Source organism: Oryctolagus cuniculus, chromosome 12 (genome assembly GCF_051225735.1).
Source record: "Oryctolagus cuniculus isolate XC-2025 breed Fujian yellow rabbit chromosome 12, ASM5122573v1, whole genome shotgun sequence".
Lineage (NCBI taxonomy): Eukaryota > Metazoa > Chordata > Mammalia > Lagomorpha > Leporidae > Oryctolagus > Oryctolagus cuniculus.
Window position 1 is genome coordinate 99,330,847 of NC_142878.1, and position 20,633 is coordinate 99,351,479.

The window sequence follows — 20,633 nt, forward strand, 5'->3', positions numbered from 1 at the left end:
GGACTCCAGGACGCTGCCAAGTGTGTCATCCCCACCTGCTCAGTGCACTTGCACAGGGCCGGGGGCTGCACGGGGCTGCTCCGAGAGGCAGCTGGAGAGCGGGGTGAGGGGTCAGGCTCAGCTCACCCACCCTCCCAGAGGGTGGGTCTGCAGGGTTCCCGTCGCAGCCCAACGCCAGGCGAGGGACGGATCCTTCCTTCCTCCCTGCTTCCTCCTTGTGCCTTTCAGCCCTGGTCCAGGGCCCGCGCTCCTGCAGGCTGCCCCCTGTCTGCTCAGACTTCCCAGACACCAGGCATCTCCAGGCCCCCCGCCTCGGCTGGCCCCCTGCGAGCCGCCACCTGTGCTCTGTGGCAAGGGCTCAGGAACGAGCCCCCGAAGCCCTCTGCCCCGGATGTGTCTCTTGCCTCCCACCTGCCTGCACCCGCTATGAGCAGTGGAAGGGGCCCCTCCTGGGCTCCTCCTCACGCCCTGGGAGCACCAACAATGGCTCCCTATGGCCAGCCTGGCGGCTCTCACCTGGCCTGTGTTCCTCTGGGGTGGGGAGGCGGGGCCCTGAGCTCTAAGGGTCTTTTCCTGGAATCCAGACCCATGTCCCCAGGCCAACCCTGCGCCACCTCCAACAAGTCAGGAGTCCTTGAGGTATCCCAGGAACAAACTGACTTCCCTCGCCGGCAACTGTCAGTCCAACTAAAGCTTCCTTCTTCTCGGCCCCACCTCCCCTCTCCACGTCCTCCTCTTTCCTCCTCCTCTCCTCCTCTTTCCTCCTCCCTTTCTTTCCTTCCTCCTCTCCCTCTTTCACTTCCTCCTCTCCTCCTCCTCCTCCACCTCCAGCTGTTTCCACCTGCTCAGGCTCGCACAGGGCGCACAGCCTCCCCGTCATCCACCCAGAGGGCTCACAAATCACCACGCTCACCCCACAAGGAAGGCCCTGGGCTCCCTCTACTCCGAGCCCGTTGTTTTATAGATGGGCCCAGGGAGGGTGTGAAGCTGGCTCCAGGTCCCATCTCCCAAGGCACGGAAGCGCTGGACAGCCACTCGTCCCTGGGAATCCTGGGAATGTGCGTCACCCCGGCTGTCACTCACTGAGCACCTCCTGGACTGGGTCCTGAGCTTCGCACTTTCTACCTCTAGAATTGGCAGTGCTGTTCCTTTTGTGTTGCATCGGGGGATTGAAACATGGAGAAGGTGGAAGAACACGGGGTCCAGCCAGCCAGACCTGCGCAGCCCCGACCCCTGCTCGCTTGCTCCAGCTGAGAACTCACCGAGGCTGCTCTGGGCAATGTCACATTGTCCCTCTGCCAGCCCAGACCTCGCTGCTGCCGGAGGTGATGTCACCAGTTCAACCCGGGACCCTGTTCTGCTTGCTCAGCCTCTACAAATAAGGGCAAGAGAGAGCCGCGGGGGAATGGCGGGTGGGGGACCTGGAGCACCCACCCTCTCATCTGTCTGCCCCCGCAGGAGTCCGCCCTCTGAGATGTCATGTGACTTCAGCTGGCCCAGCAGCTGAAGAGGGCTCAGAGCCTGGTGGCGGGGGTGCTGTCTGGAAGCTGGGGCACCTCCATCCCGGGTCAGCCCCTGTCTGATGCCATCTGCTGAGCCCTCAGGTCCTGAGGGGGCGCTGGTGGGCAGCCGAGCTGGGCTACAGCACGGCCACTGAGTTGGAAGACAGGACCCTTCCCCGAAGCCCTTGTCCGTTTTGCTGGGTGGTAGCCGTGCCCAGACTTCTGCACCCCAGTAACCTGGCCCCACTCCACCCCCTCCTCCCTCTGATCATCTCCCCCACAGCGCCCCCTCCTGCTCCTCCCGCCTTCCCGTACTCTGAGCTCAGCTTGCCCGCAGCCCCTCTTTAGGAATGGAGTTCCCCCTCATTCCCCTCGCCTCTGCTTCTGTGCCTGAACTGCTGCCATGTAAGCACCTGGTCTTGGAAGCCACGTCTCCTAGGTGGCCTTGGTGGCCCTGTTGGCTGGACGTCTCCTCTGACAGGTGCTGATGGTCAGGTCCCCAGGGGACACGAGGCTCCTGGAGGGGGGGAGTCGATCTGCCTGTCTCCCAGAAATCTTGGATTAAAAACTACTGCTGGGGACGCCCACATCCCATTTTGGATTTGGATGGTCAGTTCGAGTCCTGGCTCCTCTAATTCCAATCCATTTCTCTGTGAATGTGCATTAGGAAGGCAGCAGCAGATGGCCCAAGTGCCTGGGTCCTTGCTATCCATGTGGGAGACCCTGATGGAGTTCCTGGTTCCTGGCTTTGGCCTATCCCAGCCCTGGCTGTTGCAGGCATTTGGGGAGTAGACCAGAAAATGAAAGATATCTCTCTTATCCCACCTTCGCCCCCGTGCCTTTTAAATAAATAAATAAATTGTTTTTAAAAAAAGAACTGCTGTCATTTAATCAGTGTAATGAGTTCGTCTTTCGTGCCAGACACAGTGCAAAAATGCCGTCCACGCAATACTACAGTGACTCTGCGCATGACCCCTTGTACGCTGTTACTAACAATTACTGACTGTGAGGGATGAAGAAGAAATGGGCTCCTAAGCTTTCCACGGGTGAAGAAAGCGTCCCAGAGAAGTGCGGCACCTCCCTGCCAGGCGTGGGGCTGAGTCTCGGTGGCCTGCACTGCCCCTGGGCAAAAGTGAGTGGAATGAGCTGCCGGGGTCTGCGGGGGGAGGGGGGGGCGGGCAGGGACCACCGGGAAGCTTCTCTCGCAGGAGGGCGGCACCAGGTCCCTGATCCCAGCAGGAGAGGTGTGTGAGCCTCTAGTCTGGCTCCTGGGCTGGCTGCTCCGACGGCTCAGACACGTCCAGGTGTGAATGTGCTTTGAAAAGACAGAGTTTCACATGGACAGAAAGCACTCTTTCATACCAATAAAAACACACTCCCTTGTCCATTGTCCAGAGGGCCCCTGAGTGGCTCCAGGTGCTGGCCAGGCTGGTGGCTAGAGCTGGTGGGCTCAGAGGGCAATGCCATCGTGGTGGGGGTGACCAGGAGCTAGGAAGCTGCCCACCTGAGCCAAGGCGGCTGCGGCTGCGGCTGCCCAGGCTCTGTCCACATGCTGTGCCAGGGAGGAGGGGGCAGGGGAAGAGGGAGGGCACTGCTGGGACCGTGGAGATGGCTGGTACAGGTGCAGCTGGCCAGAGGAGCAAGACAGCAGTCAGAGGCCTGGGGAGAGGTCTCGGGCTCCCAGATTCTAGTCCTTTCCCGGAGGCTGATCTACCTTCCTTCTACCTGGGCACAGGTAGGTGGAGCCAGGGGGTGGAGCTAACACAGCGAGGGGTGGGGTCATCGGTGGTCAGGGCTTGGAAAGGACTGGGAAGGAGGGAGTGAGCAGGTGCAGAAGCTGAGTGTGTCATTCAGGGAGTCCACAGACCCAGGCACTCTGGTAGGGGGTCAGGCATCCCAAGCAGTGGCTTGGCTCACTGTGCCACCACGCCCACCACTACCATCCATCACTTTTGATGGAGTTGGAGATCAGTTCCAGGAGGACGGGGATGTTGGTTTTATTCCCTGGTGTGTCCTAAGCACCTGGAATGACTGAAGGAAGATACGAATGCATGACTCCCACCAGGTGAGGCGGGGATCCCAGCCTCCACCCAGCAGCCAGGCCTCCTGCAGGGGAAGCCGGAGTCTCGGGGGTGTGGTTCAGTGGGGCCATGGGGACAGGGAAAACAGATGGGGTTGGTGCCTGTGACCCACAGAGGTGCTTCTGGACGTAGTCCGGGCAGCCAGGGGGCTCCAGGTCCCGACTGCCTCCCGCAGTCCCCAGGCAGCACCTGGCAGCTGGGCTGCCTGGAGGTGGTGGTGGGGTTTGTGGGAGTGCCCTGCAGTTGCCGGGCTGTCTCCCTGGGAGAGGCAGTGCACGGGTTGTGGGCCCTTTGGAGGCTCCTGGCAGCCATGGGCCAGTCTGTGGGTTGTCATGAACACAGAGGAAAGACCTGGCGGCATCTTTATTCTTCTATTTTTAGAATTTATTTACTTTATGTTTATTTGAAAGGCATAGAGACAGAGAGAAGGGAGAAAGAGATTGAGATTGAGATAGAGAGAGAGAGAGAGATCTTCATCTGCTCGGTCACTCTCCAAATGCCTGTAACAGAAGGGCTGGGCCAGGCGAAACCCAGGAGGCAGAAATGCAATCTGGGTCTCCCATGTGGGTGGCAGGGACCTAAGTACTTGAGCCATCACCTGCTGTCTCCAGGGTGCGCATTAGCGGGAAGCTGGAATTGGAAGCAGCGTCGGGATACAAACCCAGGCACACTCTAATGTGGCACGTGGGTGTTCCAAGTGGTGGCTTTAACAATTAGATCAAAGGGGTCAATGCCTCGGCTCAATAGGCTAAACCTCTGCCTGCGGCGCTGGCACACCGGGTTCTAGTCCCGGTCGGGGTGCTGGATTCTGTCCCGGTTGCCCCTCTTCCAGGCCAGCTCTCTGCTGTGGCCCGGGAGTGCAGTGGAGGATGGCCCAAGTCCTTGGGCCCTGCACCCGCATGGGAGACCAGGAGAAGCACCTGGCTCCTGGCTTCGGATCAGCGTGATGCGCCGGCCGCAGTGGCCGTTGGAGGGTGAACCAACAGCAAAGGAAGACCTTTCTCTCTGTCTCTCTCTCTCACTGTCCACTCTGCCTGTCCAAAAAAAAAAAAAAAAAAAAAAATTAGATCAAAGGCTCACCTCATGGTTTTGACAAATGAATGGCAACATCTCTTTCTCACAGGTGCATGGAGACTGTAATTGAAAAATATATCTGGTTGTCCAGAGATACTTTTATTTTTAGCAGAATTGGAAGCAAAGTTGAGGCTCGAACACAGGTACTCTGATATGGGAGGTGGGCATCCAAGTGTCATTTTTTTTAAAAGATTTATTTATTTTTTGGAAGAGAGAAGGAGAGACAGAGAGATAGAGATCTTCCATCTGCTGGTTCACCCCCAAATGACTGCAACATCCAGGGTTGGACCAAGCTGAAACCAGGAACAGGAGCCAGGAGCTTCATCCAGGTCTCCCATGTGGGTGGCAGGGGCCAAGCACTTGAGCTATCTTCCACTGCTTTCCCAGACACATTAGCAGGGAGCTAGACCGGACGTGGAGCAGCCAGGACTGAACCAGCGCCCCTGTGGGACGCCAGTGTTGCAGGCAGCAGGTTAGCTCACTGCGCCACAGCTCCAGCCCCCCAGTGCTGTCTTAACTGCTGAGCCTAAGGCCCACCTCCCACAGCCTCTGTAAAGGGCAGCGGCAGGGGCAGGTGGTTTAAAATCCAGCCTGTGCCTAATCTGCGAGCCTTGCAAGGACCATGCCTGCCCCAAGGGGGCGCCCTTTCCTCATTTTCACAAAGGACTTGCTGGGCAGCCCAGCGCTGAGGGGACCGGGACTCTGTCAGAAGACAGGGTGGCCCTGCATCCCCTTCAACCTACCCTGGACTCCCTGATGCTAAAGCACTTTCCCAGGACAGGGTGCAGAGCAGGTGTCTGAAGCAGGCAGAGCCCTGGGTTGTGCTCTGCCACCTGCCCCGTGATCTGAGGGTCACTTGGCGAGGTGGCACCTGGCAGCCCTCCTCTCCATCCTCCAATCCCAGCTCCCGTGTGCGGGACTCCCCTCCTGTCCACCAGCTCTGCTCTTGGAAAGGAGGACTCAGATAATAATGTGCTTTAAAAAAAGGATTTACTTACTTATTTGAGAGGCTGGATTATAGCCAGAGAGGGAGAGACTGGTTCCCTCCCCAAATGGCTGTAATGGCTGGAGCTGTGCCGATCCGAAGCCAGGAGTCAGGAGCTTCTTCCAGATCTCCCATGCAGGTTCAGGGTCTCAAACACTTGGGCCATCTTCTACTGCTTTCCCAGGCCATAGCAGAGAGCTGGATCGGAAGTGGAACAGCTAGGTCTCCAACTGGCGCCCACATGGAATGCAGGTGGAGGCCCAACCTACTGCGCCACAGCACCGGCCCCAGTAATAATGTGATCTCCATCACGTTTGCCATTTCCTGGGCCAAGCAGAGTGTCAGAGAGCCGCAGGCTAAAAACTGCTGCTTAGTGTGGTTCCAGGGTGGGGACGTCACACGCAGACCCGACCTGTTCTGGGTGCCTAAAATGCAATCAGTCAGTGCTGGAGGCGGCGAGAGGAAAGTGGGGGGAGATGGGAACCGGCATTTCAAGTGGAGGAGGCAGGGGGCAGGGAGGAGCCACGAGAAGTCAGCGTGGCAATTTTGAATCCAAGTCCACATTGCGGGTCTGTGGCCAGGGTCTCCTGGGCCCCAGCCCCCAGGTCCCAAGGATTAGCATTCAATCCAGTGTAGCAGCAGCGTGCCCTCAGGGCAGGAGCTGGAGCAGAGGAGGCTGGGACCGGTGCACGCAGGGGTGTGTCAGTCTGGCAGGAGGAGCTGTGCTAGCCGGGATTCCCTGATGGTCCGCCCGGCCGAGGCTGGGCGGGAGAGACCGGGAACCTCCTGGCAAGCTGGGCCTCAGGCACTGGGCTACTCTGAAGCTCATTGCAACCCCCATTTCTTCTGTTCAGACACATCTGGGTCACTCATGTGGATGGCGCTGGTGGCACCAGGCCCACCACAGTCTGGACTGGGGGGGGGGGACTTGTGGGGCTCCTCTCACACCAGTGAGGACCCCGCTGTGCTGCCAGGGCCCTCTCCTGGGGCCCAGCGGTGCCACAGCTGCCACTTCCGAGCTGGGTAGCCCTGCGGTCCTCCGAGGCCAAGTGTGGCCGGGGTGGGCAAAGGCCAGATGCCGGGCCCCGGGAGCCGCTGAAGCCACAGGCAGCCTCCATCGCCTGACCTTCTCGCCCCCTGAGGATCAGTAAATTAATCCACTAAAGAAGCTGGGTTGTTTTTATCTGCCTCCCAACACTGTGGCACGGCCCATCCTGCTTTGTGTACCCTTGGCGCTGAGAGACCAGAGCAGACTAAACCCACACAGGGGTCAGAGGGAGGGCCTGGCAATTAACCCCGAGTCCCCTGCAGGGTGGAGCCGGGGTCAGAGGGGTGGGGAGGCAGCTGCCAGCCCGGGAGGAGGCCCCCAGGGGCACCCACAGGTGGAATTCCAGCCAGGCCTGGCAGGGGGGCGGAGAGGGGCGGGCAGGTCTGGGGGTGGGGCTCCCCCTCCCCATGTCACGCCCAGGCCTCTGCGAAGCTTTTCCACTTCCAGGGGTGGGACCCCTGCCCCCCACGGGGTCTGAAGCAGCAGTGGTGCCCCCTCCCCACTCGATTTTCAGAGAATAACCTGTGATCATTTCTTCTTTCTGGCAACTAATGGACTCCTTCAATAGCAAAAAATTGCGGCCTGTAATTAAGATCTTGCTTTTTAAATGATTAATCATTGTAACCCCTTTGAGCGGAATCCCGCTTTCTACTCTCCACACATTGAAATGCAGATCGCTGGCGAGGGAGGGAGGTGCTCCCAAGCCACGGGGAGGAGTAATTAAACCTTCCCAGCTGTCACTCGCCAGTCCAGACGCCTAGGAGCGCGCAGGGCCCCTGCTCCATGGTGGCGCCAGACTCGCCAGCGGCCTGGCTGGGGGGCACCGGCCCGTCTGCCTCCAGGCCTGACCCTTGCCCTCGCAGGGCAGCCCGAGGCTGGCTCCTGGAAACTTCTAGGAAAGCCGACGGCTTTTTTGCTGGGCGCTGGGAGAGGGCTTTGGGGCCTGAAGGGAGCCCCAGCTCCACAGAGGCGCCCATTCACAAGGGCAGGCCGAGCCCACACATAGGTGGGTTTTACACTTTTCCCACGGTTGAGGGAGTCATAGGAAGCCTTGCACACACACAGTACACACACGCACACACACATGCATGTACATGCACACACAATTCTCTGGGTTAAACCGTCTTTGCAAACAAGCACTCCCATTTATCAGAAGTGTTTCCCAAGCCTTCACCCATTTGAGGCGATTTCAAGAAGGTTGTGGACACTGGAAGTAGAAGACCAGTTCCTTTTGGTGCAGACTGATTTTGAAATCCATGCCTGGTTTCTAGCCACATGAACTTCTTGGAGATCCCTCAAAGGCACTGACTTCAATTTTTTTTCCACAAAAAACAAACAAACAAACAAACAAACAAACAAACAAAAAACCCTTGTCTTTATAAAACTAAAGCAATATTCTCTCTTCCTGTCCCTATTTATTTGTGTATTTGAGAGGCAAACAGACAGAGAGAAATTTGCGTTCACTCTCCAAATGCCCACCACGACCAGGCCCTGGGCAGGACAGGTGTCAAATCCAGGAGCCAGGAACTCAGTCCAGGCCTCCCACAGGGTAGCAGGAACCCGGCCACGTGTGCCATCACTGCTGCCTCCCAGGGTCTGCATTAGCAGGAAGCTGGGGTCAGGAGCCAGAGCTGGGGGCCAAACCCAGGTCATGGGCATCCTAACTGGCGTCTTAGCCACTAGGCCAGACGTCAACCCCCACTTATCTTTCAGTTGCTTTTTTCATGAACATTTTGAAGTCCCTTGTATGTGTGGTGGTGCTGATTGGAGAAGAGACTTGGGTGAACAGAGCTGCCACACACAGAGCGTGGGCAGCTGCGTGGATCCCTGCACAGATGTGCTGGGCTGGCAGGGGTCCTGGGCTGGGGTCAGGACCAGAGAGCCAGCCTGCTACACACAGGAATCTTCTCTGGATCCACAAGGGAGACCTGATTTCCAAAAGCAACACGTGTTACGTCCAGGCCTTAGCAGTTGGTAACCCCTCTCTTGATCAGATCTTTTATTTATGTATGTATGTATTTATTTATTTACTTTTTACTTATTTGACAGGTAGAGTTATACAGAGAGAGAGAGAGAGAGAGAGAGAGAGAGAGAGAAAGGTCTTCCTTCCATTGGTTCACCCCCCAAATGGCCGCTACGGCCAGCGTGCTGCGCTGATCTGAAGCCAGGAGCCAGGTGCTTCTCCTGGTCTCCCATGCGGGTGCAGGGCCCAAGCACTGGGCCATCCTCCACTGCCTTCCTGGGCCTCAGCAGAGAGCTGGACTGGAAGAGGAGCAACCGGGACAGAATCCAGCACCCCAACCAGGACTAGAACCCGGGGTGCTGGTGCTGCAGGCGGAGGATTAGCCAAGTGAACCACAGCACCGGCCTTATTTATGTATTTATTTGAAAGTAGAGTTAAAGAGAGGGAGTCAGAATCTTCCATCTGATGGTTCACTCCCCAGTGCAGCCAGGACTGGGCCAGAGCCAAAGCCAGGAACCAGGAGCTTCATCCAGCTCCCCCACATGGATGCAGGGGCCCAAGGACCTGGGCCATCTTCTACTGCTTTCCCAGGCCATAGCAGAGAGTTGGATCAGAATTGGAGCAGCTGGGACTCGAATTGGTGCCCCTACGGGATGCTGGCATCCCAGGCGGCAGCTTCACCTGCTGTGCCACAGCGCCGAGCCACCCTAGTTTAGGTCTTACAAGCCACAGATGATGGGTGGACAGTGGCGCCTGTCCCACAGCAGGAGATGTGGCACGAGAAACGCGAAGTCACGGACGCATTTATTTGCGCTCCGGCCCAGCCAGCCTCCCTCTGGGAATTTTTCCAGCAGATACACTCACGCTGCGACCCCCAACTCGCACACCAGGCAAAACCAGGCTATTTGCCGCAGCGGCGTTTGTGAAAGCGAAAGGTTGGAAACAACCCAAACGAGTCCCCAGGGAGGTGAGTTAAGGCAATTCCACATCACTGTGCTGGAGAATGAGAGTTCCCTGTGCCCCCGAGAGCCCCGGGACACCGCGGCACGGAGAGGAAAATTCTGCCACGTCCAGGGCAGTCTGCCACCTTCCGGTCAAGGTAAGGGAAAGGGTCGCGTGGCCTTCGGCTTCTTTATGCGCCCGGAGGCTCTGAGAGGAGGCGCAGACACTGATCACGGCGATGATCTTTTCGGGAGTGGTGAGGCCCAAAGACACCAGGGAAGGTTTATTTTTGTACCAGATGAAAATGCCAGCTGTTCGAAGCCACCAGTACAAGTGATCCCACGTGCCCTGTTTGATCTTGTACGCACTCGCGCAAGCCCCTACAAATGTCACCTGCTCCCAGCAGAAGAGGTCCCCGTTCGTTCAGGTGTGCAGGCCCAGCAAGCCGGGGGCGGGGTGTGTGACAATGCACCTGCTGCCCCTTTTCCTTCCTCAGGGACACCCCAGCCTCTTCAGCCTCGTGTTTTCCCGTCCTTGTGTTAGGGCTCACGCGGTAGCACAGGTGTGGTTCTGGGCTCCGCATTTTTTCTTAAATACCTATTTGTTTTTATTTATCTATCTATTTATTTGCAAAGCAGAGCCACAGAGAGAGTGGGAGAAACAGAGAGAAAGAGAACATTTTCTATTGGCTCATTCACACCCCAGATGGCCACAACAGCCAGCTCTGGGCCAGGACAAAGCCAGGAGCCTGGAATTCCTTCCTGGTCTCCGGCATGGGTGGCAGACAGGTGGGCCGTCTTCCGCTACTTTCCCAGGTGCCTTAGCCAGGAGCTGGGTGGGAAGCAGAGCAGGAAGGACTTGAATCAGCACTCCCATATGGGATGCCGGCGCTGCAAGGGGCAGGGTTACCCCTCTCTTCGTCTTATCACAGAATCAGGCAGGTTCGAGACTTCTGCTGTACAGCTCGCGTGCATGGACACCCACACACACACTATGCACTTGTCTGCACACATGCGTCCCTGGGCACACACACTCACACTGGCTTTGCCTGGGCCACTTTGCCCATCACCAAAGCCTGAGCCACCACAGTAGCAGAGGCCTGAGAAGCAGTGGACAGCACCAGGGACAGAGGCAGGGGCAGGAGAGGATAGCACTGGGCTCCTCCATCCCTGGGCCCTGGCCTCACACAGGTCTGTCCCAGGCGGGCAGCAAGGTCCATACCTCTCGACCCGGGACCCAGGACTCAGGGAGGCAGCCCATCTTGCACAGGCCCACCCTGGCTCAGGCCACAACTGTGATCCCGCCTTGGCGGGGTCAGGCATTGTCCCAGCATACAGCTTTAACCTTGGCACCGAGACATCCACGGGGCAGAGCCAGAACCACACCCAGGCGGCCGGCTGCCTCTGCAACCCGAGGATGGGGTTTCCTCTGGGCTTTTGGGGTCTCTGAGGTGTTTGTGCATAAACACAGCCTGTCAGGGGTCGGGAGTGGCTTGCACAGTGATGCCTGGGGGAGCTTGAGCAACGCTCACTGGTGGGCTGGTCGCCTGGCAGGTTTCGGGATAAGTCGCCCAGGGAGCCGGAGGTTGGGGGGTGGGAATCCTCAGGAAATGCCTTTGCTGCCCAAGCCCTCTCCCCGCCTGCCACTATGGGGTATGCGATCTCCTGGGGCTCAGGCACTTCACTGTCACTATGGTTTAGGAAGCGGCAGCCAAGTGCATCAGGGCCTTGCCCTGGGTCCTCAAGTCTATTGTGGCTTTGCCCTACGGTGGCTCTGAGCAGCCCGGCCCCTTCGCTTCTCGGAACATAAAGAGCAGGAACATGGGCCCTGGCCTGTCCTCCCGTGTCCAGATGGGCTCGCTCAGGAGCAGCCATGTTCGTCTACGCAGCCCAGACTCCCCATGGCTCAGCTAGGTCGGCCTCTGCAGGACTTGAACCCCAGGGTCTCTCAATGCCTATGCTCTTGACAATGAACTAGGGGACCCTAACCCATTATATCCCGTAGCTGTTGGGGGGCCCTGGGCCATGTGACACCACCAAGGTCCTGGGAAGGGAGCACAGTCCCCCTGAGTGACACAGGGGATTTCTGTGGCTCCCAGATTGCACCTGCATGCTACCAGGCAGGCCTGCAGGAGGGACGAGTGGCTCCTTCCAGTCGTGCGCGCCCGCGCCCCGCTCCCCAGCCCAGCCCCGACCCTGCGCACGCTCCCTGGGTCTGTTCACAGAGTCGCCCGTTCAGGTTGTCAAAGGCATCCTCAGCCGGTTCTGAAAACACCTGCCAAGCAGAAAGGAGGTGTGTCTGCCACCCTCCCCCCACCCCAGCAGACGTCTTTATCCAGCTGTAATTGATATTTCCCAGCCGTCTGTGGGGTGCAAAGTGGCCCATACTCAGCTCAGGCTGCCTCTTTATGTCAGAAGTATAGGAGCCTCCTGGGCACACTTCACTCGGAAGCCTCGGGTGGACCTGCAGCTCCTGGAGCGCGCTATGCTAATACGATGTCAGCCCAGGCCCCTCCTGCAAACACAGGCGGCAGTGGGTGGGGACGGCTGCTGGGACAGGATAATCCAGGGCTCGCCCAGAGAAGGGGCGCTCCAGGCAGTCAATCGGCCGGCCCAGCTGAACCCAGACTCAGTAGGCTGAGGCCGTGGTGGAGAAGAAGCTTGGAGCCCAGCAGGGGTTCTCAGCCTGGGATCTGCAGCCCCTGGGAGGAGGGATGTGTGAGGCTGTGAAATCCCAGGACACCTGCGCACAGGTCCTGTCTCAGATGCTCTCAAAGGTAAGTCACAGTGCCAGACTCATCCAGTTGCCCATTTTGCAGATGGGAAAGCTGAGGTCCATAAAGCAGGCGTGTCTGCCCAGGTTCCTAGGGTAAGTTGGTGCTGGATGTGGGCTTCTATTTCCCACTCTGAGGATCCCTGGGTTCTGCCAGAGGCCACACCACTGTGGGCGTACAGAGGCCAGGCAGGTGCCTGCCAGGGGACATCTGGGTTCTTGGAGGAGGGTCCAGCAGGCGAGGGAACACGCCATCCCCTGCCGGGGGCTCAGCGGCACGGCTGCAGCTTGGTGTCATCGGGTCTTCAGGAGTTTTTCTTTTAGAGGTGAAATTCGCCAATCCTAAAATGCTGATTCATAGTTTTAAGCCAAAGGGAGGGGGCACACCTGGTCCCAGGACTGCTGAGTTTGCAACTTTGCGCTTGCCTCACTGAGGTCCCACCCTCCGGTTTGCAGGCGAGGGAGCTTGAACGTGGCGCGGCTGCTGTCCAGCTCCTTCCTCCAGTTTCCTTACCCGGAGGTCAAAAGAGCTGCAGGGCAGGGCTGGTGCCCAGAGGCCACGCCAGTTCTCCTTGGCACCCGGGAGCAGCCCTGCCTCCCTCTGCCTGCGCCTTCTGCTTTTCCCTGTCGGTCCCAGCTGAGATGTCCCCTCTGCAGTGACTATCATCGCTCTGCTGTTGTCCTGGCTGGAGGCAGGAGTGACAGGTTAAGGGCAGTCTGTATGGGGCCCTGTGGGGTGCCCTGACCTCCCCCTTGGGGCTTGGCTCGATCCCATCCCACCGCTCCCTCCAGAGAGTATGAGATGAGAGCGAGGAGACCAAGAAAGGGACAGCCCCAGAGTTCGAGCTGGAGAGACAGACAGGAGACAGATGTAGAGGGGAGGAGGGAAGAGAGGCCTGGGGCAGAGGGAGGAGAGGAAGAGAGAGGAGAATGCAAGAATCAGATGGACAGAAGTCGCCCTGCTTATCTTTGGATTTGCTGTCTAAGGTTTCAGTTCCACAGCCCAAAACTATTAAATGGAAAGTTCCAGAAATAATTGTTGTTTTAAACTGCGTGGTGTTGAGTAGTGCCTGGGACGTGCACTGTCCCTTTGTGAAGCGCAGCCACGCTGTGTACCCTCTTCCCGCCCGCTGTGTGCCCGACCCACATAGTCACTTGCAGGCGCCTTGGTTATCAGATTGACTGTGGAGAGAGTGTGGGGCTTGTGTTCAAATCACCTTGTTCCGCTGAGAGACGGCCTCAGAGCGCAAGAGCAGTGGTGCTGGCCATTCGGCTATGCCGAAGAAAAGCTGTAATGTGTCATCCTTTAAGGGAGAAGCTGAAACTCCCACCCCCCCCTTTTTTTTAATTAAAAAGTTGATTTTCGGGGCCGGCGCTGTGGCATAGAGGGTAAATCATCTGCCTGCAGTGCTGGCATCCCATATGGGTATGGGTTCGAGTACCCACTTGCTGCTCCCCTTCTGATCCAGCTCTCTGCTGTGGCTTGGGAAAGCAGTAGAAGATGGCCCAACTCCTTGAGCTCCTGCACCCACGTGGGAGACCCAGAAGAAGCTCCTGGATCCTGGTTTCGGATCAGCACAGCTCTGGCCATTGTGGCCATTTGGGGAGTGAACCAGTGGATGGAAGATCTCTCTCTCTCTCTCTGCCTCTCTTCATTTAAAAAAATGAAGTTGATTTTCTAGTTTTCCTTCTCAGTTTGCTTTTCAGAAGGGATCTTATTTTTTTTAAAGATTTATTTATTTATTTGAAAGTCAGAGTTACAGGCCGGTGCCGCGGCTCATTAGGCTAATCCTCCACCTTGCGGCGCTGGCACACCGGGTTCTGTCCTGGTTGCCCCCCTTCCAGTCCAGCTCTCTGCTATGGCCAGGGAGTGCAGTGGAGGATGGCCCAGGTGCTTGGGCCCTGCACCCCATGGGAGACCAGGAGAGGCACCTGGCTCCTGCCATTGGATCAGCACGGTGCGCCGGCCATTGGAGGGTGAACCAACGGCAAAGGAAGACCTTTCTGTCTCTCTCTCTCACTGTCCACGCTGCCTGTCAAAAAAAAAAAAAAAAAAAGTCAGAGTTACAGAGGGAGGGAGGAAGAGAGAGAGAGAGAGAGAGAGGTCTTCCATTCTCTGGTTTACTCCTCAGATGGCTGCAACAGCCTGGGCTGGGCCAGGCTGAAGCTGGGAACCATGATCTTCTTCCAGGTCTTCCACACGGGTACCAGGGGCCCAAGCACTTGGACCATTTTCCACTACTTTCCCAGGAGCATCAGCAGGGAGCTAGACTGGAAGTGGAGCAGCCAGAACTTGAACTGGCATCCACATGGATTGCCTGTGCCGTAGGTGGCAGTTTTACCCACTGCACCACAACAGGGACCCCCGAGGTGAACGCTCTTGACTAAATAAGGAAAGAAAAGACTTCATGCTGAGATTGCTAAGATCGCCAGGAGGAATAAATCTTCCAGCCTTGGCATGGTGCAGAAGGAAAAAGAAATTCACACGAGTATTGCTGTTGCATTCAAACTACAAGAGCTACGGCCGCAGTGTGTGCTAAGTGCGTCATTGAGATGGGAAAGGCCTCAAGTCTGCATGCTTGTACAGGAAAAAGCGGTACAAACAGCAGGCTTGGTGCTGTCCATGGTCGCAGGCTGCCTCTGGGGCCTTGGAACTGATCCCCCATGGATAACGGGGTGACTACTGAGCAGAAGGGACGGTCAGAGCGCCAGAGGGGAGATAGAAGGGGCTGGAGGGGACAGGGAAGAGAGAGAGGCAGAGACACAGAGAGAAGCAAGACTGACACAGCCGAAGAGACGTGGTGTGAGGGAAGGAGAGGGGAGAAGGCAGACCAAATCCCAGGGGAGGGGCTAAGGCTGTGGCGCAGTAGGTTAAGCCGCTGCCTGCAAGCTGGCGTCCATGGGAGCGCAGTTCAAATCCCAGCTGCTCCGAAGCGGATTCCTGCCAATGAGCCTGGGAAAGCAGTGGCAATTGGAGACCAGGATGGAGTTTTAGGCTCCTGGCTTTGATCTGGCCCTACCCTGACCACTGCGGCCATTTGGGAGAGTGAACCAGTGAAAGGAAGATATTTTGTCAAAAGAAAAAAAAAAAAGAAAATGTTTTAAAGACATCACTACTTTTGAAGAGGATAAAGGAAAAACTGCTGAGCTGTTACAGCACAGGAGGGGGCCAAGTGAAAACTCTCCCCCTGCAGTACCCCCAAGCACTCACTAGGGGCAGCACTTACAATACTACAGGCTCCCTTATCCTTTCCTCCCCGTGGCTGGAGGCATGGGAGCCATTGGTTGGCATTCGTGTCAGCTCTGCTTTCTGGACCCCACAGCAGCATCTCAGGAACATAAGGAAAGAGCAGGCCCTTCATAAAGCAGCTTTTCACAGTTATCCACAGGTACGCACGTGCACGCACACAGTTAGACCCAACTTCCATGGGTGGCTCCAGGTGTGTCCAAGGCATCCACTGATAGGCCTTTCATTGCAGGTGGCAGCTGTTGGTACCAGAAAGGCAGGAACACATACTGGGCACTGGCGTGCTGCTCACTAGGGAGACCCGGAAGAAGCTCCTGGCTCCTGGCCTCGGATCTGCACAGCTCTGGCTGTTGCGGCCAATTGGGGAGTGAACCAGCAGATGGAGGACCTCTCCCCCTCTCTCTGCCTCTGCTCTCTCTGTATAATTCTGACTTTTAAATAAATAAATCTTAAAAAAGCTTCTGTACAAGGGTGGATGATGTGGTACAGTGGCTAAGCCACTGCTTGGGACACCCACATTGCATACTGGAGTGCCTGGTATTGAGTCCCAACTCCGCTTCCCATCCAAACTCTTGCTAATGTGCCTGGGAGGCAACAGATGATGGTCCAAATACGTGGGTCCCTGCCGTTCTCATGGGAGACCCAGATGCCATTCCTGGATCCTAGCTTCTGCCTGGCTCTGCCTTGGCTGTTGCAGGCATTTGGGGAGTGAACCAGTGGATCTCTTTCTGTCTCTCTCTTTGTGTGTCACTCTGCCTTTCAAATAAATGAATCTTCTTTTAAAAATAAATAGGGGCCGGCCGGCGCCGCGGCTCACTAGGCTAATCCTCTGCCTAGCGGCGCCGGCACACCGGGTTCTAGTCCCGGTTGGGGCGCCGGATTCTGTCCCGGTTGCCCCTCTTCCAGGCCAGCCCTCTGCTGTGGCCCGGGAGTGCAGTGGAGGATAGCCCAGGTGCTTGGGCCCTGAACCCCATGGGAGACCAGGAAAAGCACCTGGCTCCTGGCTCCTGCCATCGGATCAGCGCGGGTGCGCCGGCCGCAGCGCGCCGGCCGCGGCGGCCATTGGAGGGTGAACCAACGGCAAAGGAAGACCTTTCTCTCTGTCTCTCTCACTGTCCACTCTGCCTGTCAAAAAAAAAAAACTAAATAAATAGGGGCCAGCATTGTGTCACAACAGGTTAAGCCATCTCGTGTGATGCCAACATCCCATATGAGCACCAGTTGGAGTTCTGGCTGCTCCACTTCAGATCCAGCTCCCTGCTAATGTGCCAGGGGGATATCCGAAAAAGGTGGCCCAAGTGTTTGATCCTTGCCACACATATGGAAGACCCAGGTGGAGCTCCAGGCTCCCGGCATTGGCCTAGTCTAACCCTGGTCATTGAGGCCATTTGGGGAGTGAACCAGCAGGCAAAAGATCTCTGTCTTTCCTTAAAAACATACCTCTAACCAACCTGAAATACAGTAAATGTAAATACTGTACAAGTGCATTAGAATATGTACTCTTTCTTGCATGTCCTGTATTAGTGCAGCTGCTCTACATTTATACATTCATATACATTTATCCATGCACAGAGCTGTACATACATACCGTGTATTCTAATTCACTAGGCCATTTAAGTGTCCACCAAGAGTAATTTGGACTAAACAGTCATCCCTCGGTACCCAAGGGGAACTGGTTTCAGTTGGCCCTCCCCCACCAGATACCAATATCTCAAATGCCCTATAAAAATGGCCAAGTGTTTACATAGGACCCAGGCACATTTCCCAGAATATTCTATTTCCAGAATATTCTAAATAATTTCTAAGTTAGTGGTGATATCTGGCACAGCATAAATGCTAAGTAAGCAGTTGTCATAAGTTGTTCAGAGATCAATGAGAAGAAAAATCTCCACGTTCAGGCCTGTTCAGAAAGTGCAATGACTTTCTTCGAGTATTTTCGATCTGTGGTTGGTTGAATTCGTGGAGGTGAAGGCTAGCTGTACTGGAAGTTCACCTTGCCTACTGAGCACTTGTCTCTAATGCCTACAGGACATGAGACCTGGCTGTACCTGATCCCACGTCTGTGCCACACACTCCACTGGGCATAGCTTGTGGGCGTGGTTTCCGGTTGGGGGAGTCCTATACGCGCAGGCTGGGTCTGTGTGATGAACCATGCCATTTGGGAGGTGAAATGACACCCAGAGGGCTTCATGGAGGAGGGCACACTGGAGCAAGTTATCCAAGTGGGCCTAGAGGTGGCTGTGGGCTCTGCGGGCCGGGCTCAGTCTGTCGTGTCACCAATGTCCTCAGTGATGCTGGTCACCCAGCAGCTGCCATTCCTCTGTCATCCTCCCCGGCAGAGCCTGATTTTGTTCCTGGCTCTGGGAAGGATCGCCCAACCCTTGCCCTAGCCGCAGGCCCACCCCCAGGGGAGGGGAGTTGTGGGTGGTTGAGGTCGTTTGCCAAGGTCTCAGTCCATGCGCCAGTGGTGGGGTTGGGCACTGAAGTGTGTCGTGCCGTTATCTACTGCAGCCTAACAAACTTGGTCACAACTGACATCAACCGTCATTGATCCTGCTCCATGGAGCTGTAGCTGGGGCAGGACTCCGTGTGACAGCTGGGCTCTGTTCCCTGAGAGTCAGCTGGGGCTATTTGACTGGGACTGGAGGATTTGGTCCAAGGGCTCGCTCGCCTGGCTGCCAGGCTGGTGCTGCCTCTGAGCTGGGGGCCAGGGGCCTCGGCTCCTCCTTGTCTGGGCCTCCTCAGGCCGGGCAACCTGACTTCCAAGAGCTGAAGCTGACCGATGTCTAAAGTCTGGGCCTGGAAACCAACACAACGCCCATTTTATCATATTCTGTTGATCCAGTTGTCACCGAGGTCGGGTGGAAGGGAGGGCTGTGTCAAAGGGTTCAAACTGCTGGAGCCAATGGGATGAGGCGAGAAGCCTGCGGTGGGCCTTTGCCGGGAAAGCTTCCTCCGCTCTCAAAAAGAGATGTAAACATAACATAATGAGAGACCACAGAGGAAACGAGACGACCCCAAGAAGAGCAAGATGATCAGCCACCTGCCCCCTGGTGAATCTGTTCATCAAATTCAGAGAAAGGAGATAACGCGAACAATGCCTCTCCCGGTTGTTGTCTCTGGGATCATTACCAAGCACGCCCAAATTGCATCTAACGGTGTGATTTTACTTAAAGCCCCGTAGGATCCCTCTGTTTGATGGGAAAACTCAATACGGTCAAGATGTCAATTCTTCCCAGATTAAAGTGGATATTTGACGCAATAGCATTGAGACTGGGGATGAGGAGGAGGTTGTAAGTTTCGCCTGGAGGAATTAACACGAAAAATCAAACAAGAACATTTTGAGAGAGCATAAACGCTTTCACAGGACACACAAGTGTGTATACGGGGGGGGGGGGGGTCTCGTCTCCTGAGTATTAATAGGAAGAGATTGGAAGCAACTTGAATGTCTTTCAACAGAGAAGCAGTTAAATAAGTGTGGGCAGCTGTCCTGCCATGGTTTGGATCTCAGTATGGGTGCCCCCGGCAGGTTCTTGTGTTGAAGACTTGGTCCCCACAGAGAGGGAGAGGGAGAGGCAGAGGGAGATATCTTCCTTCTGCTGGTCCACTCCCCAGATGGCCACAATGGCAGGAGCTGAGCCAGACTGAAGCCAGGAGCCAGGAGCTTCCTCCAGGTCTCCCATGCGGGTGGGTGGCAGGGACACAAGCACATGGGCCATCTGCTGCCGCCTTTTCCAGGTCGTCAGCAGGGATGCTGGATTGGGGGTGCAGCGGTCGGACCTGAACCCATATGGGATGCTGGCGCTGTAGGTGGCGGCTTCACCTGCTGAGCCACAGTGCCAGCCCTGTCCCCCAAATCTTACATCAGTGGTACTAGGAGGGTAGAAATTTAATCCAATTATGGTGTTAGAGGTGGGGCCTTTGACAAGTGATGAGGTTCTACTACGTTGTTAGGGTAGATGCACCCTTGAGCAAATCACGGTGGCTTTATAAGAGGCATAGAGCCAGCGTTGTGTTGTAGTGGGTCAAGCTGCCACCTGCAATTCTGGCATCCCGTATGGACACTGGTTCCAGTCTGGCTGCTCCACTTCCAATCCAGCACCTTGCTAATATCCTGGGAAAATCAGCAGAAGATGGCCCAAGTGCTTGGACCCCTGCACCCACATGGGAGACCAGGAAGAAGGTCTTTTTTTTTTTTTTTTTTTTTTTCCAGGAAGAAGGTCTTAACTCCTGGCTTCGGCCTGGCCCTGACCTGGCTGTTGCAGCCATTTGGGAAGTGAACCAGTGAGCAGTGAGTGGATGATCTCTGTCTGTCTCTCTGTAATTCTGACTTTTGCCCTCTCTCTCCGTAACTCTGACTTTCAAATAAATAAATAAATCTACAAAAAGAGAGACGTAGACAAGCACGTCATATGGTCATATGATGTTCTGTGTCACCCCCAGTGCTCTGCCAGCAAGAATCCCAGCACGAGGCCAAACCAATGGCTCTACCTGGTCTTGGATGTGACTTTCCAGAACTCTGAGCCAAAAATAAACCTCTTTTTCCTTCATATGTAGTCTGTCCTGGGTATTTAGTTATAGTAAAGAAAAGCATTTCTACTAACCAGCGATCAAAGTCAACAGCAAGAGGAGGTTGGAGCCATGACACTCACGGGGAAACAAAGCTGAATGGACCCATACCTGGAACCTGCAATGTTCCTAGGGTATTCTTCTTTTGTAGTGTGAATCAATAGTATGGGTGTCCCCCCACCCAAGGTTCAGTAGGTCCATGAGGTTCTCTGGCAGTTACTGATAATGATTTATGTGAGGAGGTTTGAAAAGTGAATGAATGCCTGTCAGTGTATCTTCTGGGCACGCCACAGCCAATGAGGCTCTTCCGTCTCGCATCCTTTGCTCTACTCGCTCTGGAAAAGCCCTCTGAGCTGGGCCATATTTTGAGGAAGCTGCAGATTCCCTGCCCTCCAGGTGCTCAGAGCCTATGTGGGAACCAAAAAAGCAAACACAGAAATGCAATGGCTC

General features: G+C 56.0%; 1 long non-coding RNA gene across 1 annotated transcript in view; it reads left to right on the forward strand.

The window, feature by feature from the left end:
• LOC149123183 (uncharacterized) overlaps window positions 1-2,371 on the forward strand; it is a 43,272-nt gene extending 40,901 nt beyond the window's left edge. The window contains exons 2-3 of the long non-coding RNA XR_016217620.1: window positions 1,132-1,325; window positions 1,459-2,371. This is a non-coding gene — a long non-coding RNA (uncharacterized LOC149123183). The remainder of the gene's footprint in view (window positions 1-1,131; window positions 1,326-1,458) is intronic.
• Window positions 2,372-20,633: the final 18,262 nt, after the last annotated feature.